At 37.7% G+C, this 20060-nt stretch overlaps 1 long non-coding RNA gene across 3 annotated transcripts in view; it reads right to left on the bottom strand.

Annotated features, from left to right (window-relative positions):
• The window catches only part of LOC143441306 (uncharacterized), an 85238-nt gene that overhangs the window by 49751 nt on the left and 15427 nt on the right, over positions 1–20060 (bottom strand). The window contains exon 2 of one of the 3 annotated variants that reach the window (XR_013108592.1): positions 1962–2102. The exons of the other annotated variants lie outside the window; for them this stretch is intronic. This is a non-coding gene — a long non-coding RNA (uncharacterized LOC143441306). The remainder of the gene's footprint in view (positions 1–1961; positions 2103–20060) is intronic. 3 annotated transcript variants of the gene reach the window in all.

Raw genomic sequence — 20060 nt, 5'->3', positions numbered from 1 at the left:
CTCGAGAGACTTGAGGCCCCAGGGAGTAGAGAGGCATGGTGGGGTGGGGATGAGGGACATTTTCTTGGACATAGGAGAGGAAGAATAGGATGAGGAATTGTCAGAGGACAGACCAGGAGGGGGATAATGACTAGACTGTAAAACAAGATAATGATAAGAAAAGAAAGGAAGAAGAAAGGAAGAAAGGAAGAAAGGAAGAAAGGAAGAAAGAAAGAAAGAAAGAAAGAAAGAAAGAAAGAAAGAAAGAAAGAAAGAAAGCAGTGTGGAACATTTCACTCATGAGGTAGAAGGTGAAATATATTTTTTTCATATTCATATTTTATTTATATTACACCTCCCAGGCTCAAGTTGAGAGCTACTCTCAGAGTTTGTTAATTACCTGTTACTTCTGATTATGGTCAGAGACCCTACTGTTCCTATATTTCTAGGGAAAAAATCCAACTTTTTGAGATGCAAAGAAGAGATGAAAGCATATGTGTGCCCACTGCATGTTTAGAAAGATCCAGAGGAATGTAGACTGCAGGTCTATGCTTCAGAGCACCAAAGACTGACTCAAAACAGAACGGACACTAAAATTACACAATGCCTTGTGACAGGGTAAGTGCCAAAGGTTAAAAATATTACAGGAGAGGAATGTGAGCAAAGTCTAAAAACACTAGAATTTCTAGTGGGTTAGGAATGGGAGCAATCTCACCCCAACATAACAGCCTTCGTTACCTTTACATTTTCTAAAGTGAATTAATTTTAAGATACATGGAATTTGAATGAGTAACTTTAGAAATATAGCTAACTCTATTTTTAATGTCTCATTACTGTTAAAATAAGTTATCAAGCTACTAATAGTACTATAAACTTAAATATAAATCACTGCCAATAACAAGAAAAAATGTTTCCTGAACAACTTTTGAGTGCACAGAACAACAAAAATTTATAGGCATTTTACAGAGATTATGAAATAAAGGAAAGAACAGAGGATCAAATAAAATTGAATGTTAAATTTTGTTTTCATTATGCTGAGCTAATTTGTGATATATACTAGTAATGTATATGTAATATAGACTATATAATATATACTGTAGATATACTATATAATATATACTATTGATATATCACAAAAATAAATGGTAGCCCCTTACCATAGCTTACTTGAATCTGATTTCTAGACACACACACAATAGTTCCCTATGGAAAAGTCACAGTGGTTTAGAATAGAGAAAGCTATTGTGATACCCTTAGGGAGGACTCCTTTCCATTTTTCACAGATTCCATTATGCCCTAGCACGCATAAGGCCACCCAAAAGTTTACTCTTCTTTACTCGTCCTGGCCACTGTAGGCACATGATTCAGTCCCCAATTCCACATTTCCCCACCCAGACACATTCCATTTTGAATCCCAGAACACCACTCTCCAAGGATATTCTCAAATAGCCTGTGCATTTCTTCCTTGCCTGGCAAAGTCTCATTTCTCTATAAAACTTATGCTTCATGAAGGGAGAGTTGAACTTTGGCCATTTATTATTTATTAGCCATGGTATAGTAATAAATGTTTAATAAGAATCTCTGCTGATATCTGTGGTGGGAAATCTCCAACCCTGGCCAATTTTATAACTTGGAGTCAGAAGATGCACTCAATCTGTTCTTCAGGGTCAATGAGAGCTGTATTTAGCATGTAATAATCTTGTAGGAATAAATGTCCCACAGTTCTGTAATATTATTTCAGAACTTTGTTGTATTTGGAGGAAGAGACAGTGTGATAGAAGCCAAAAATAGAAGTAAGTTCTGTCTCTACCTTGTCATTAAACAGCCACAGTAAATGACAAAATTGTGGTAACTGTTGAATATTCCTAGGCTCTTGATTTTATGCAGCCCTCAAATGGCCATGTTGTCTCTCATAACACAATATGACTTCAATACACTTTGAACGTAACAGGTTCTTCATAAATAGTTGCTGATTTACTCACCCAGGTTACATTGTAGTTCTTCTGAATATCAGATGAGTGGGTGAAATAGCACAAATTATGAAATTATGTTTGATATGTGACCTTGCCTGGTGAGATGCAAACAAATGTCTGTCCATCCCAGATAGGACACCAATGACAAACCTAAAAAAAAAAAAAAAAAAAAAAAAAAAAAAAAATGACTTCACCCAAATCTAATTTAGTGGAAGTCACTAGATCACAGAAGTATAAATATGGAGTTACTTAAGAGCAGAGATAACTCAAAGGCAACTGCACCACTAAAAAAATACCCTAGCCTAGTATGAGTGATATCTTAGAAAAGCTGAATCTGTGAAGTTGCCTGCACAGTATGCCATCAGCTTAGTCAAAGATAGAGCCTGCTCTTCCCAGCAATTATTAGTGCCATGGGGAGTAAGTCCTTGTAAGCCTTGTAAGTAAGATCTTGTAAGTCTTGTGCTTTCCAGGAACATCCTGAGATTTGCAAGTGTGCTTACTTCCTAATTCTTAAGGAAGCTCTCTCTAAGACAGTGTTACAATGTACAGGAAATAGCTATGTGACAATATCAGAATAAAGTACAAAGAGAATCTGATGACTAATTTAAAGAGTAATTTCCCCTATGAATAAAGGTATTTCTTCCAGACCAGCAATAAACTAAACGGGAGAGTCTGTGTCAAGTCATATATAATTCTTGCTACTTCCCTCCCCTGCAGGCACCACCTTAAATTATGGTCAAGGCAGCTTCATCTGTGCTCCCTTCATGCCTTTGGGGTTTTTTCCCTACTTCCAAATTATACAACATAGTGCTTTTAGCATTTCTTTGCTCTTTGAACCTCCCCTGTCATACAACACAGTCAAATTTAGGAAGAATCAGGTTTGTGTCTGTTAGTTTGTTTTAGCAATTACTTTTCCTTTTACTCATATTGCCATTTGCGGTCATATGAACCTGAATTGTGGCTGTTTTAGGAAGCTATCATTAGGACCTGGATGCAAAGAACAATACGACTTGATGTACTGAAGACAGGGCATGTGGCAGAAAAACAAATGGGATGCTTTTACTTCAACTTTTCCAAAGCTTTAAGAGTGCAGTAAGAAGAGCCTTGTGCATACCCGCTAGGACTGTGAAGCCACTCTACCAGCCCGTGGAGTCTGCAGGTGGAAAGACTGGAGAAGAAGACTTGATAGGCAGGGTTACTGGGGGACTAGCTCCCAGAGGAGAAAACTACTTTGCCTTAAGCCAAATGAGAGAGATGTCACAGTGACATCTGAAGAGCGGCTCTCACACTCTCAGAGCATTTAGGGCTCTCAGCACAGGTTTATAGTTCAGCCCGTAGGAGAAATGCGGGGATAAAAGAAAGAACCAGGTTTTCTATGGTACACACCACAGTGGAGAACAAACCTCGGATCTCTTGCAAGGATTCCTCAGATGGACAACCTGGCTCCCTGACTCAAGAGAGAAGGAACTGAAGATAATGTTCCAAACAACTCACTGCAGGAAGCACCTTTTCTTAAAGGAATCATAGTCACAGTGGGGACCTGGGAAGGAGAGTCAGCCCCCAAACCCTAGGATAATAAGTAAGCTTTGAACATCTACACTGCCAAACTCAAGCCGTGCCAGTCAGATCTATACAGCATCCTCGACCCTCCCTCTTCAACCCAGCAACTTTCACATCCATGCATAGGCATACACCCTGCAGGCTTCTCATCCTTCTCATCCTTACTGCCAACGGAGACAATGTCAAGAAAACAATGAGTTTAGATTACTATATTGGATTGGACTCTTCAAACCATTAAATGACTAGAAGACTGATTACTCAGTACCAGAGAATGAAAAATAATGTAAAAACCTTGAGATTGGCTCAAAATATAACTCAAGAGTCAGGAAGGGAAGGACTCCGTAGAATGTGTTAAACAGACAGTGAAAACTACCCAAGTTGCTTCAGGAACTTATAAAAAGCCAGAGCTTGTACTATAATGATTGCAAACTTACCAGAAACCACTGGCTTCTAACCCTGAAAGTCCTTGAATATTTCCATAGTCACTTTAAAATGTCTAGAGTACTGATTCATCTCCCCCATTAAACCGTCCCTAACCAGACAGCAAAATTTTCAAGAAGAATCCAAAATGTTCTTTAATGGTATCGTTCCTCTATTTTGCCTAATTGATGGTCTCAAAACTGTTTGCTTTCTATTGCTTTGTATTAAAAAAAATGCACGTTGTATCTCTAACCCCCTTAGATTTATAAGCAGGCTAAAAACTAGGATATGACATGCTGCCTCTGACATTCTTCGTAAAATCTCCTTTATGAGGGAAAATGTGTGCAGTATTCCAAAAATGATTAGAACCCAACCCATTTTTGGAGCCTGTTTCCCTGGAACTGGTGACTATTCTGGTGGTGACTATAGGAGTAAAATTAAGCTGTAAAATGGTGTCTGTAGAGGGCTTGCTACATTCATCTGCAGTCCCTCAGAAGACGAGACGTTTTCCCCAGCAGGTCTGGTCTTGAGAAGAGAGACTCGTTATTCCAGCTGCGTCCATTTGTCATGGTGTGAACAGCCTGCTCTCAGCACAGAAATGGCACAAGCAAAAACTACCAGCTGCCTGTCCCCTGGGAATGCAAGACGCCATAAGTTGACACAGTTGATAAAGATGTATTTCAAGAAATATGAACCCGCCTATTATTTGTTCTGGGACTAGCAGCCAAAACCAATAGCCAAAAAGGGATGTGACACGGGCAGGCTGGCGGGCGTTCCTCAGTGCTCTCCGAGCCAATTATGTCTTCCCACATGACAAGCAGCCATTCATTCTCAACCCCTGACCTACATTTCACATACCTGTGTCTTAGACCAAGAGAAACACTAGCTGTCATAAAAATACTGTGACAGCCTTCCATACAAGAAGGAACCCTTTCAGATGCCCAGTGAACAAGTTTGGCTTGAGTCTGCAAAACTTTTATAAGGTGGGAAGATGAGGTATGAGAAAGAGTATAAATGTCCTTCTTTCCTTAAGATATCTTATTTATTAGAGCAATTACTGTACAGAGAGAGAGAGAGAGAGAGAGAGAGAGAGAGAGAGAGAGAGAGAGTTATAGAAATTATCATGCAGCAACCATGTGTTCCCATACTAGCCTGTGGACCTGAACACCAAATCCTTGTCTTCTGCTCATCTTTTAAGTGTCACTGATAATTCAATTTAAAAAAAAAAAAACAAAAAAACAAAAAAAAAAAACACCATGGAAAGAGCAACTGTATGCCTGAACTAATCTAAAGCCAGGGAACAGGGGGCAAAGAACACTGCAGATGAAATGTTAGGGTGGAGTGTGGGTTTTGGCACATTATAGTTAATGGTGCTTGCACTGGCTGACAGTGGTTTGAATGTCTAGTAAGTGATTCCCCAGGTGCCTTCAGGAAGAAGAGAGAACATGCCCAATATGTCTCCAAGTGCAGCTGTTTCAAGGTAGAGTCCAATTCTGTGAGGACCCACAGTGTGCCAGACTAAAATTATAATGAGGACATTTTCTCAAAAACAGGCCCCCCAATGCATGAAATAGTCTCAAGTCATAGCCAGCTTCTAGCTGTATGTCAAAGATCAAGGAGAGACTAATTTGAATTTTTAAGAAAACAGAATAAAGAAATACGTTTTAAATGACAAACTTTGCCTATCTATACCATAAATGTAACTGTAGGTAATGTCCATAAATGTAAATTTTAAGTAATTTCCATAAATGTCTGTATCTAATGGCATCATTTCTAGGCATAAGAAAATCATAAGGGACAAGGGGCATGTTGTTCAGTGTAGATAAGGCTTAGTGTGATAGTCATGCCTGTAACACCAACACCTGGTGGGTAGAAGTTGACAGATTGGGAGTCAATCCTCCACAATGCCATCCTCCACAGAGTATGCAGTTCAAAGCTAGCCTTGACTGCAGGAATCTCATCTCAAAAAGATGCAAAACAAAACCAACCCAGACTTGATATCTATCAGCACTCAATGAAGTATTTATTCATTTATAGATAGGTATTAGCTATTACCTTCCACGTTCTCAGGGCCTAAGGTGCAAATAAGACTGCTGCTTCCATGCCCAGAGGTTGAAGGAGAAGCAGTTATATTTAATAGACAAGTTTGGCTGGACCAAATTCCAGTGCCATCCTTGATATACTTAATCAAGGTGGCCAAGTTCTGAAGCCTGACTGTGGCCTCTGACACTAACCTAATGCATAACCTTAAGCAAGCAGAAAATACTTTGTACCTCTCAGCTGGGAGATAATGACACCCATCCATGAAGTTGAGAATCAAAGAAGAGGGTGGAGTTGAATTAAAATTGTGTAATTAAAGTATCTTATTATAAATATTAAAAGATGCTTGTGAAAAAAGTTTTGAGTTAACATTTTAGTTGCTACCTAGATTGAATATTACCATTAAAAAAAAAAATCCCACTGTCAGGAGATAAGAGCCAAAAGTGAGAAGTAAGTGAGGAGTGTAACGGTTTATTTACACAGTTTACTCTAAGCCCATACAATACTTAGCCCTGCACAACCACAAACGTGGTGATGTTTAGCTAACTTCCCCTGACGTATTGATGAAAAGCAAATGTATTTTCCACCCAGTAATCTTCATAGTTAATTTCAACTAAGAGAAAGAAACCAAACGGGTCTTTTAAAATTAACAAATATGAGTTTCACTGGTCAACAGATGAGTTTGTTACGTTTAATATCTTATGATCCCAGAAAAGGAAACGAGGGAAATAGTTCATGCAGGTTTGAGACTTGTTTTTATCCTTTATCTTTACTTCTTGATTTAAAAAAAAAAAAAAAGGAAATGAATTTGAGAGGAAGTGGGAGGAGTGAGGGGAGGGGTTAGAGGGACACAGGGGAAAATTCTGGAATTACATTTTAAGTAAAGTTAAAATAACCTTAAAAAAAAATAAAGGAGCTAGGGGCTGGAGAGATGGCTCAGTGGTTAAGAACATTGATTGCTCTTCTGGAGGTCCTGAGCAACCACATGGTGCCTCACAGCTATCTGTAATGGGATCCAATGCCCTATTCAGGTGTGGTTGAGGACAGCTGCAGTGTACTCATACACATAAAATAAATAATTTTTATAAAAATAAGATTTAAAAAAGGGAGCTAAGAATGTCGAGCTGGGACTCTCTTTTTTATTCTTTCAGAATTAGCTCACTCTTTCCAGCTAAAAAGAGGAAAGGACAGGAATTTCTGCTGTGATCTAGAAAGCACAATTTCCCATTCACAGATGACAAAAAGCAGTCACAGTCACAGAGGGGCTTAAGATTTTGGTGGTTTTCCTTTTTTAAAATTTTCTTTTCCTATTTACTGTTCTTTTTCTTTTTATAGCATTTTTTTTTAGTCTGAGGCTTTTATACACAACTATACCGTATTGGTTCCTGTCTACTCCCCCCATCTCCTCTCCTATCCCTACAATCACTCATTCTCAAATTTATGACTTATTCTTCTATATCTTTGTTGTATTTTATGTACACACATGCACACACATGTGCATACATACGCATATGTGTGCACACACATACACACATGGTACACACATACATACACACACACATGCACATGCATGGTACACATACACACAGACACACACATGTATACATGCACATGCACGCTCATGGTACACATACACACAGACACACACGTATGCATGCACACATGCACACACGCATGAAATGTTGTGAAGCAGCAAGTTTTCAGTAAAGATTATTAAAACTCAAAATATCATTGTAAAGATACTACACAAACAAGAAACAGAGAAAAACAGTGAGCAATTAGGTAATAATTGATTCCCAAATACAATGTCAGACAGAAACATCAGCTTGAGCAGGAAGAGAAAATACATCTTAACCAAAACCATCTGATGGCTGAACTCTTCGTGCCTTGTAAACAGGATTCTCCAAGCACCTGACTGCAATTTTGGTGGTTTAAATTAAGGCTGGAATTGTTCTCAACAAACAATTCCATATATATGATGTTTTCATTTTTGAAATTGTTCCTTGGCAATAGAAAGGCCTTGTAGTTGTGGACTTTAATCTCTCGCTCTCTCTCTTTCTCTCTCTCTATCTCTCTCTCTCTCTCTTTCTCTCTCTCTCTCACACACACACACACACACACACACACTTATCTAGACTTTGGACTTTGGAAACATAAATGTACTTTCCAATGATTCAAAATATGATCATTCTTATGGAATTTTATTTTATAGTTTATAAATGTTGAGCATTTTTTTCTTTAACATTTTTGAGTTCTTATCTCAGACAACATAAAAGTCTGGTTTTTTTCTATAGTATATTTTAAATGCTGGATTCACCAATGTCTCCTTCAGCCCAGGAGAGTGTAGGCTGCATAATAATTGAGAAAAAATGATAAATGGGTTTACTAAATAGTGAGATTAATTCCAGGCCCATCATTTATTAGTTTTACCTAATTTTTAAACAAGAGTTATCATTAAAATAATACAAGTAATGAACTAATAAAGACAGACTTAGAAATTCAAGTGTGGTAGCCCACACTTTAGAACCCAAGCCCATGGGAGGCTGAGGAAAGGACATAGTATATTGGAGGATAGCCTGGGCTACATAGCAAATTGGAAGCCAACTAGAACTATAGATCAAAAACTGCTGTCAAAAGTAAACAAAATAAATCTACTTAGACTTCATGAGTATGTTCAAATTTTATGCCTTTCTCTTTCCCAGCATCAAACAGGCCTCTTTCTGTAATTATATAGCATTGTTTTAGACAGGGTCTCATGATATAACCCTGGCCGGCCTGGAACTCTACCTAAGCAAGACTGGACTCAGAGATCCATCTGCCTCTGTCTCCCAAGTACTTGGATAAGTGTATACCACCAAGTCTTTATAACGTAATGAAATACATAAAGTCGAGAGATAGGAAGCACACTTACGAAGTATTATTTGAAGAAAACATAGATGATTGGATAAAAATAGGTTTTGTACAAGGAGTTTCCCCTGGTGTGATACAAAGTTGCCACCACTGATATACAAATTTAATTGAAAAGCACTCACAAGACAAAAGATAAATGTATTGTAGCTGGAACTGGAGTTCTCAGGCCTTAATGCACATGGTATGAAGGGAGGCTTAACTTAAGCAACTGACATGAATGCCCTTGCTTGTACATCAGGTCCACAACCATCCCCATTCTATTCTCTCATCCACAGTAAGCCCCATTGTTGTTGAATCTTCAGAGGACATCTAGAACCTTTGCCTAAGTAATACTGATACTATCAGTTCCTATGATGACTTAACCTTGGCTGCAGAACTTAACCCTATGAAAGGAACTAAGACATATCAATCAACATCTCACTTCCATTTGGTTCTGGGGAATGGTTTCTAAAGGAATGTGCTTGTGTTCTAGAGCTCTCTGAATTACTTATGCACACACACACATACACCACATATCACACATATAAGACACATATCGCACACACATCACACAAGCACATGTCACACACATCATACATCTTACAAGCACATCATACACATATCATACATATGCCACCTGTTACATACATCATGCATCACATATAATAGACACTGATCTGGCTCACCCTTTGAAAGCTAAGGTTCCCTACCCCAAGCCTGCACAACCTTCTCTCATCTCTCAGGACATTCCTTCATGTTCATGCAAGCATGCTTCCTGCAAACACAATATAAAAATAACATCTCATTTGAGACCATATCTGCATACAAGAAAATCAAAAGTTAAGTATTAATATTTCATTGTCCACAAGCATTTTCATGAGTATTAGACTTAGATTTGGATTACATTTAGGGAGTTCATGACAGGGAGCAATTCTCAGATTGATGGGACCAATCATTCGATGATAGAGACAGGAAGGGACATATAAAAACAAAAATATTAATAGCTAGAGATCGTTCCAGCAAATGAAACCTAGGAACCAGCTGCCATTGGGGTTCCCTGGGCAGCCTGCAATTTCAGGGCAACAGGCAGAAACACCTGATTACAGAGAGCTGAAACAGAAGGAAGACCTAGAATAAATTTGTCTAGTCTAAGCTCTTCTGACACTCCATCTCAGACACAAATAATCATCTTTTCCAGTGAAATTCCATACAGAAGTTTCTTTCCATAGATTGGCTATTGGTGTTCCCTGTGGCTGGCTCTGTTTCATCTTTAGCCAGTCATAACATCAGTCTCCATGATATTAAACAACCAGCCAATTCAGCCATAATCAAAGTGCTGGAGACCTAGACAGATGCTTTTTGTACTGAACACAAACAACAACTGGAGGATGCCAGGATTAATGGGAATGACCAGATGTCTTGGCATGGTGTAAATGTTAAATGCCAATTGAAATCAGGAGTGCTGGCTGACACTTTGCATACACTCTTAAAATGAGAATTTACACTTTTCTTATGACTGGGCCATAACCTCAACAAAGACCTCAGACATGCACAGGCAAACACATGTGCAAACATGCACCGAACATGGCAGAGAAGGAGTGCATGAGGAGGATCATGTCAGATAAGAGGAAGTGTAACAAATTCACTTGCATGATGATCTTTAAAGATTTATTTATTCCTCTCCTCTTCCTCTTCTTCTTCTTCCTCCTCCCCCTCCCCCTCTTCCTCTTTCTTTCTCTCTCTCTCTCTCTTTTGTGTCTTTGTGTATGTGTGTGTGCGCGTGTGCATGTGCGTGTGTGTGTGTGTGTGTGTGTGTGTGTGTGTGTGTGTGTGTGTGTGTATTTATGTGGTCCATGGCTGTTGGGAGCCAACTTTAGTAGAAAGCGGCTAGATCAACTTTGCAGCCATTTGGAACCATATACCCTGATGAAAGACTTGGTTGTCAAAAGCCTATAACAGCTGAAGCACACTCTGATAAATATATTGTTTATCCCACATAGCTTGTTTTGCTGTTTAGTGACCTCAGCTGTATGGTGCATGTGGTAAAGTGTTTTCACCTGTGTTCTCCTGCTTCTGTTTATAAATACCCCAGATTTCCTTTCAATAAAGGAGACGGGACTAGAATTAAGACCTGACCACACACTGTCTTGTCTCCATTCTTCGAGTCGCTTGCCCCTCCATCCCCACTCTCTCTCTCTTGACCAGAACACTTAGCCCCAAAGTGTTGAGGCAGAGTGTGGGCCTCAACACATGGGTATGCAAGTGTATGAGGATGCAGAAGAGGGTGTGAATCCTTGGAAACAGATAGCTGTGAGCCTCCCAGTGTGGGTGCTGGGAACTGAACCCACATCCTCTGCAAGAGCAGTAAGAGTTGTCATAAGTCCTGAACCATCTCTATAACTCTTAATCTGCTTGTGTTGAATTCCATTAAAATGTATCCAATTATCCCTGTGTCTAGCAAGTGTAAGCTCTTCCTGCCTTTTCCTTGATCAACCTGAGGGTGACTCTTTTATGCTTTTTTTGTCGGATGGCTTGGGAATATGGGAGAAATTGCTGGGAGATTAATATCCAAAGGGAGAAAATAACTAGAGTTTTCTATCTTTCTCTGTCTCCTACCATAGTTCAAGAAGGTCCAGCCCCTGCCAGGTCACCCTTCATTTCTGAGGTCTGCTTCCCACCTGGAAACCCCTCTCTATCATCATGAGTATAGTTTATTCCCTGAACTACATCTCATCTACGAAGAAGCCTGACATCATTACATCTCTGGCTGTGCACAGACTCATACACAGAAGTGCAAGGGTCTCCAGGGAAAATCTGGGGCTTATTAATGAGCAGGCCAGGTGCTGAGCCATGAAGGCAGTGAGCAGGGCTTCTCTCTTCTGTGGGTCAAGTTTTCCAGCTAGTAGCAAAAAGAAGTACCGTAGTTTAATCCTTGCCTAAACAAGATACAGAAAAGCTGGAAAGCCACAGGAAAAATGATGCAGAGATTCATTCATAAGGGCCCATATTTTTATTACCTATGTGCCCATAACCTTGACAAAGTGTAGAATAAAACCTATTTTTAAGTGATTCATCAAAACCAACATCCATTTTTTTTCCCTAGTTATTCTTATAAGACAGAACACCTGAATAAAGTGACTGAGAGGGAACGCTTCCCAAATCAGCAATAGTCGCCTTTCCTCACCTCCACCCTGCGTATTCACAGATATGCTCAGTACAGTAAGTCTGTCACTGATTGACTGTTTGTTTACAGTCAGGAAGAGAACAATAACTTCTTCAAATGGCTCTGTAATTAATAATTCAGAGTTAATAGAGTTTCAACTTTTAATACTCTCATTTATATATTTAGCCAATTGATTTATCTAAAAATATGACTTTATACTTTTTTTAATATTTGGTTTTCTCAGAATGCTTTAATAAATAGCATTCAAATATTCCCTTAGAATCAATGTTGATGGGGGTGGGGAAGTAGACTATCAAAGGAAAAGAGGCTTTGCTAAATGGGAGAAAACCTTAACATGAAAGAAAGCAAACAGATGATGGATAGCTCCAGTCCTCACTTGTTGAACATCTCTATGTGCTCACTCTGAGTCATGTACAGAGCACATAAGCTCAGAACAGATACCCACTCCCCTTAAGCTTTTCATATGCATAAAGAGCTGTCTGATTGGACTTAAGGCTCACTTATCAGGAGGGAATGATGTGATGACAAGATATAGTGAAACAGGAACATTTAGACAATTGGAAAGATAAGTTAATGAAAAGGTATGAACAAAACAATCAAGATCTAAGGGACATGGTAAAGGACAAAAGCCTGTGAATCATGAGCATAGAAGAATTTCCTGCAAAAGACATAGAAAATATTTTCAAGACAGAAAAATGTCCAAATCTAGAGTGCAATATGCAGATCCAGGTATAGAAGAAATTTAGAACCCCAAATAGACATTACCAGAAAAGAAACTTCCTATGTCATATTATAGCTAAGACACCAAATATATTGAAGAAAGAAAACAGAACAGAACAGCAAGTCACAGCCTAAGGGCAACCCCATCAAAATAAGACCAAATTTTCAACAGGAACTTTAAAACCCTGGAGTGTCTGGAATGGTATATTCCAGTTCTAAAAGATAACTATCAAGCCTTTCTACTCTACCCAATAAAATTATCTGTCACATTCAAAGGAAAACATAAAACATTCCATAATGAAAAGGGTAAATGAATTTATAACCACTAAGTCAGCACTACAAAAGATACTTGAAGAAACCAATTTGACCAAAGAAATGCAAACACATCAATACCTGAACAGAAAAGAATAAAAGATACTAGAGTATTAGTTAGGTAAATGAGAGGTAGAAATATACTAAGCCCCACAACATAAACAAAGTGACAGGAATTAATGCTTATCTTTCATTAATGATCTATTAATGATCTCAGTTTCCCAAAAGACCCAGACTAGTCAATTGGATTTAAAAAAGAAATAAGATCCATCTATTGTTGAAAAAAAAAAAAAAAAAACCTGCAACCTGTCAATGACAGGTGGACCTTTAAGATAAGAGAAGAGAAAAAGGTATTCTAAGCAAATGTGCTTAGGGGAAAAAAAAAGCAAAACAGACCTCAAACCAAAATTAAACAAAAGAGATAAAGGCCACTTTATTCTGATTAAAATTGAATGGTCTATCAAAAGGAAATTTCAGTTTTAAACATATACACACTGAAGACAAATGCATCCAATTTCATAAAACTGCTATTACTAGATGTCAAGACATAAGGCACATGACTAACCCAAACATAGTATTATTAGGTGACTCGGTATAGACACTCACTAATATACAGGTCATACCAAAAAGAAATAAAAAGAGAAACACCTGTGTTATACAACAGCATCAATTATGTGGCTCTAACAAATATTTGCAGTATCCTCCATCTAAATATGACACTGTATACATTTTCTCAATAGTCCATAGAACTTGTCCTAGAATACAATCACAAGATAGAATACAAAACATGTCATAACAAATATAGGAAAGCTGAAATAATTTCTTGTATTCTATTCGATCACAAGGGGGGACAAATCATTAGCAAGGAAAACTAAAGCCCATACACAAGCACATGGATATTGAACAATATATGCTTAAATGATGAATAGGATGTTGAAGAAGTCAAGAAGAAAATTAAAGACATTTAGAATAGAAGGAAAGCAAACACAAAATATTGAAATTATGGGATATAATGAAAGCAGCCCTAAGCGGGAAGTTTATAGCTTCAAGTATACACCTTAAAAAAATAAATAGGGAACTCAAGAAAATAATTAGCCATATACTGTAGAAACATCGGGAAAATGTACAAGCCAGGCCCCAACTCAGAATGTAGAAATAACTAATTAAGAGCAAGGTAGAAATCAATTAAAGAAAAATGAATATAAAACAATAAAGCAAATCAAAGACACAAATAGTTGGTTCTTTGAAAAGATAAACAAGATCAACAAACCCCTAGCCAAAGTAATAGAAAGACCCAAGTTCATAATATAAGCAATGGAAAAGGAGGCTTTATAACAGATTAACAATAACATTTAATAAGTCATTAAGACATACCTTTAAAACTTGTATTCCAGAACTATAGAGATGGTTTAGTGGTTAAGAGCACTGGCTGTTCTTTCAGATGTCCTGAGTTCAATTCCCACCACTCACATGGTGGCTCATAACCAACTATAACTAAGGAATCTATTGTCCTCTTCTGGTGTGCAGACATACATGCAGACAAAACCCCCATATAAATTGAACAAATAAATCTTTTTGAAAAGTTACTCTCCTAGAATAGTGGTGGCACACATCTTTAATCCCAGTACACAGGAGGCAGAAGCAGGTAGAATACTCAAACATATAAAATAAAAATAAAAATCTTGAAGAAAAAATATCTCCTAAATGGTCTGGACAGGTGGATCAGTAATTAAGAGTGCTTACTACTCTTCCAGAAGACATGTGTTTGGTACCCAGCATCCAGCTCCAAGGGAATCTGACATTTCTGGTCTCTGCAAGCACATACCCACAAGCATATATTCATAATTTAAAATGCCCACTCTCTCCCTATCTACTCAGTATAGTACTTGACGTTCTAGTTAGAACAATAAGACAGCAAAAGGAGATTAAGGGGATACAAATTGGAGAGGAAGAAAACTCATGGGTGATATGATGGTATATACATGAGCAACTCCCAAAATTCTACCTAGAGATGATAAACAACTTCAGCAAAGTGGCTGGATATAAAAATAACTCAAAGTAAAAAGTATCCTTCCTTTATACAAATGATAAATGGGCTGAGAAAGAAATTAGGGAAATAACACACTTTGCAATAGTCACAAAGAATATAAAATGCCATGGTGTAACCCTAACCAAGCAAGTGAAAGACCTATATGACAAGAACTTCAAGTCTCTGAAAAGAGAAATAAAAAAAGACCTCAGAAGATGGAAAGATCTCTCACGCTCATGGGTCAGCAGGATTAACATAGTGAAAATAGCCATCTTATCAAAAGCGATCTACAGATTCAATGCAATTCCCATCAAAGTTCCAACACAATTCTTCAAAGACATGAAAACAGCAATCCTCAACTTCATATGACTCAAAATTAAGTAAGAAGAAATAAAACAACCCAACTGGCAAATGAGTCATGAAACAGACAATTCTAAAAAAAAAAAAAAAAAAAAAAAAAAAAAAAAAAAAAAGAAAGAAAGAAAGAAAGAAAAAGAAATAAAAAATGGTGGCCAATAACCATACGAACAAAATTTAACCACACTATCCATGAAATAAATATAAATCAAAACCTCACTGAGATTTCATCTTACCCTAGTCAGAATGCCAGCCATAAAGAAAAAACAAAACAAAATATATGCTAGCAAGGATGTAGACAAAAATGAGTCTTTATACACTATTGTTGGGAATGTACACTAGTTCGACCACTATGTAAAACAGTATGGAGGTACATCAAACATCTGAAAATAGATCTACTGTATGACCCAGCCAAACCACGCCTGTGTACCCAAAAGACTCTGGGTCCATATGTCACAGCAATTCTTACACATCAGTGCTTATCACAGCTGTATTCAGAATGGTTAAGTTATAGACCCAACTTAGATGAAAATGAAAATTTTAAATAACAATAAAACAAAAAATAGGGCTCCTAGAAGAGGCAGTCTTCACACATGAGAGAATAAACTAAGGAAGAGGAAGGGCGAGAACTCAGGACATAAGGAATGGGACATGGGGAACAGGGGCTCACTAAGGCAAAGGCCAGGATTGCAGACCAGAAATAGCGAACAACTGGTCCAGTGTGGATCAAGTCTAAGATGTCAGGATCCTACCTCAAAATAGAAAAATAAAGAAGGGCTGAGGATAACGTTGAAGAGATAACTTTAGCATGATTTTTGTAGAGTATGAGTACTCTACAGGTAACTACTAATACTTGTAGAAAATGGCTTATGCCTTCATCTCTATCTCTGGTACAAGATGGAGGGGAGAGGAAGAGGGAGGATAGAAACAGGAAGAAGGGAGAGAGAGGGTAGGGGAAAAACCCTAATATACCCAAAAGTATTTTAACTTTCTTTGTTATGGGTTTTATTCATGAGTGTTTGCCTGTGTGCATGTATATGCACCGTGTGCACGCCTGTTGCCAATGGAGGTCAAAAAAGGATTTCAGAGCTCCTGAAACCAGAGTGACAGATGGTAAGCTGTCACATGAGTTCTAGGAACTGAACTCAAGTTCTCTGCAAGAACAGCAAATTCTCTTAACCACAGAGCCATCTCTCCAGCCTCCAAAAACATTTTAGAAATCATTTCATGATTGAGAGAGAATTTGGCCTAAAGTATTATGACAGCATAGAAAATCAGGAGCAAAAATGGTAATAAAATAAAAATTCAAGAACGAAATGACTTTAAAAGGATTATGGTACAGTAGCCAGCTCACCCGTGAGTGGTTAAATAGCCACAAAAATTTCAATCTGCCCTGGACTAATCTAGCTGCCATATAGCCACTCTGACACATGGCTGAGCAGAGAAATAAACTGAGTATGATTGAAGCAAAGAACGGAAACCAGATAAAGTCTGTTCCTGCATGATGGTAAGTCAAAGCATCTCACCTCCTTGTCTCTCTTCAATCAATGACTTTACAAATGTTCCCACTCTTTCTCCATTCCTGGAGTCTAAAGAGAATGTTGAGAATGTGTATCAAATAAAGTATTCTACTGCTAAGTCAATTGATTACCTAACTAAAGATAAATTACATATGTAATTTAGATAGATAGATAGATAGATAGATAGATAGATAGATAGATAGATAGATTATATATAATTTAGGAAATATGACAGTATTTTCCCCTAAGTTCATGTAAAAGTATTCCTAGGAGTAATTTTATACTCAAACCTATTTTCAAACTATATACTAAATTTTTGAATTAAGCTTATAATCCCAGAACTAGGGAGGCAGAGGTAGGCAGACCTACAGTGTGGTCTACAGAGCAAGTTCCAGGACCGTTATTGCTACAGAGAGAAATTCTGTCTCAAAAACATTTTTTTGAATTAAAATTGACACTTCAGTTTCAATTCAAAAAGATTGAAACAGCAGAAAAGGTTATAATGTAGTATATTAGAAAATGCAAGATATAAATATGATTAAAGCTAGCAAATAATGTTTGTAAAACATGTATAGTTATCCTATAAATTCTCAAGAATTACATCTGATGGCATTTTCTGGTAGGTGATCAATTAAAGTAGAGAAATTAGTACAACAACCAAGGAAAATCATGCTGCGTTTTCTCCTTAGAATCATTTCCTTTTCTTTCTTCCTTTATTTATTTTTTCTTTTTCTCATTTTATTCAGTACTATTATTATCATTATTATTATTTTGCTTATTCACTTTACATCCCATTTACTGCCCACTCCCAGCTAGCCACTTTCACAATAATTCCATCCCCCCTCTCTGCTCGATTAGCACGTGGGGTCTCCCTGGGTATCTCCCCACCCTAGCACTTCAAGTCTCTGTGAGGCTAAACACTTCCTCTTCCACTGAGGCCAGACAAGGCAGCATAACTAGAAGAACATATCCCACATACAGGAGACAGCTTTAGGGATAGCCCAACTCCAATTGTTTGGGACCCATATGAAGACCAATCTACACATCTGCTACAGGCACTGGGAATAGGTGGTGAATGGGATATAAAGTAAATAAGTAAAATAATAATATGTGTGGGGAGGCCTAGGTACAGCTCCTGTATGTCCTTTGTTGGTGGTTCAGTCTCTGAGAGCCCCAAGGGTTCAGGTTAATTGACTCTGTTGGTCTTCCTGTGGAGTTCCTATCTCCTTAGAAGCTGCAATCCTTCCTCCTATTCTTCCATAAGAGTCCCCAAGCTCCATCCACTGTTTGGCTGTGGGTGTCTGCATTTGTCTGAGTTGGCTGGTGGGTGGAGCCACTCAGAGGACAGCCATGCTTAGACTCCTGTCTGCAAGTCTAGCAGAGTATCAGTAGTAGTGTCAGGGATTGGTGGTTATCCATGAGATGGTCTCCACTTGGGCCTTCACCTTTACCTGTGTTTAAGCCTGCAGTGCATCATCAGGAGCAGCCCAAGATGAGCATGGAGAAGTACAGCCTACAGATGGAATTTAGAGTCCAAAAGCCTGCTCAGTCATTTCTGTTTCTCCATCTACAAATTTGTTTAAACCCCTTCCTGGTTATTTCTCACTTCCCTGGAGTTTCCTAATTTTTCCTAGCAAGTGAAAAGTCTTCAGAAATTTAATAGAAAGAGAAGACAAACTAGAAGTCTCATCAAAGTAAGACTGAGTATCTTCCTGACATCCTGTTGAAAGAACAATGGCATCTTGAGAAGCTAAAAGGCTTCCCTTACTCATTCATTTTTATAATAAGCCTGTAATTGGGCCATTTGGCTTTAACTGCTTCTTTGATCTAGAGATGCAGATTTGTTATAATTGGTATTTAAAAATGTATGTCAAAGAGAATTCTATCAAGAATCATGGCTAATATTTGTGATTGCTAATATAAGAAATATGTTCTGCTAATCTTGATTTTTTTTCCTATGGAACTTTATTATTTAAGATGTAACAACTAGGTGGGTTAAAACATTTTTAGAAGATAGTTTAAACTGCCATGAAAAATGAAAAAAGATTCCCATTATTCCCATATACCCTATTAGAAAAGCATAGCAACCAACTGAAACAGCAATGGATTTGCATATCATCACTCAGAAAGTACCTCTAAGTGCACCAAATAGGGAGTAATCTTATTTGAAAATTCGAGATATTGTAAAAGACTAATAAAAAAGAGTGTTAAAGTTATTATCCTTTATAGAGCTGTATACATATATTCATGTGTGTGTGTTTATTTCATACCTGAATAGCATTACTGTGATCATAAAAATGCAGTATGTGTTTTTTTTTTTTTTTAAAGAAAGATTTAGATACTCAATTTTGTGGTGGATATCTTCAGATTTGTGTCAAAGCTAAAGGAATGTATCTGAGCAATTTCATGGGAAAAGCTGTTTTTAAACAAAAATGAGTTGAAAGGAAATAATGTCTTTATTGGAAATTTAAATACATGATCTTCTAATATGAAATGAGAAAATTAGAGTTTGTTTTTCATTTACACCCACCATTGAGGCAGTTAGCTGGGCTCTCCTTTGGCCTTTCCTGCTAACTGCCTGCAAGAAAGAAAAAGGATGACCTGACTGAACAGCCATAATTGTATCTGAAATGACATTTTATAAAATTCTAAAATGTTCTAGAGGCTCTAGAAGAAAAAAAACTTCATTTCTTGATATTGTTCAATCTTTCTAATTCTGCTGGTCTCTAGGATACTTCTGTTTATCAATACCTGGAACTCACTGGCATGCTTACATGTGCATTGGTATTAACCTCCTAGACATTGTTTTATCATATATTCTGAGGTATTTCCTAAGTCTTTAGAAGCAAGATATCAAGAATCAAGAGTCTTCTATAAAATGGGGTTAAGAAGGATGGATTTAGCACACTCACAGAACCCTGTATTAGAAGCCTGGGAAACCATGGTTTGCAGACATCAGAGAAGAAGCATTGAAAAACTACAAGTCTGGGAGGGTGAATCTCACCATGCACCAGGTCACTTTGTATAGGCAGCTTTCAGGCAAGAAGACAGAGTCAAGCATCTAATTTCTAATTCAG

The sequence above is a fragment of the Arvicanthis niloticus genome, chromosome 2, assembly GCF_011762505.2.
Source record: "Arvicanthis niloticus isolate mArvNil1 chromosome 2, mArvNil1.pat.X, whole genome shotgun sequence".
NCBI classification, from domain to species: Eukaryota; Metazoa; Chordata; class Mammalia; order Rodentia; family Muridae; genus Arvicanthis; species Arvicanthis niloticus.
The sequence above is the reverse complement of the archived record's forward strand: the minus strand, read 5'-3'. Positions and strand labels throughout refer to the sequence as shown.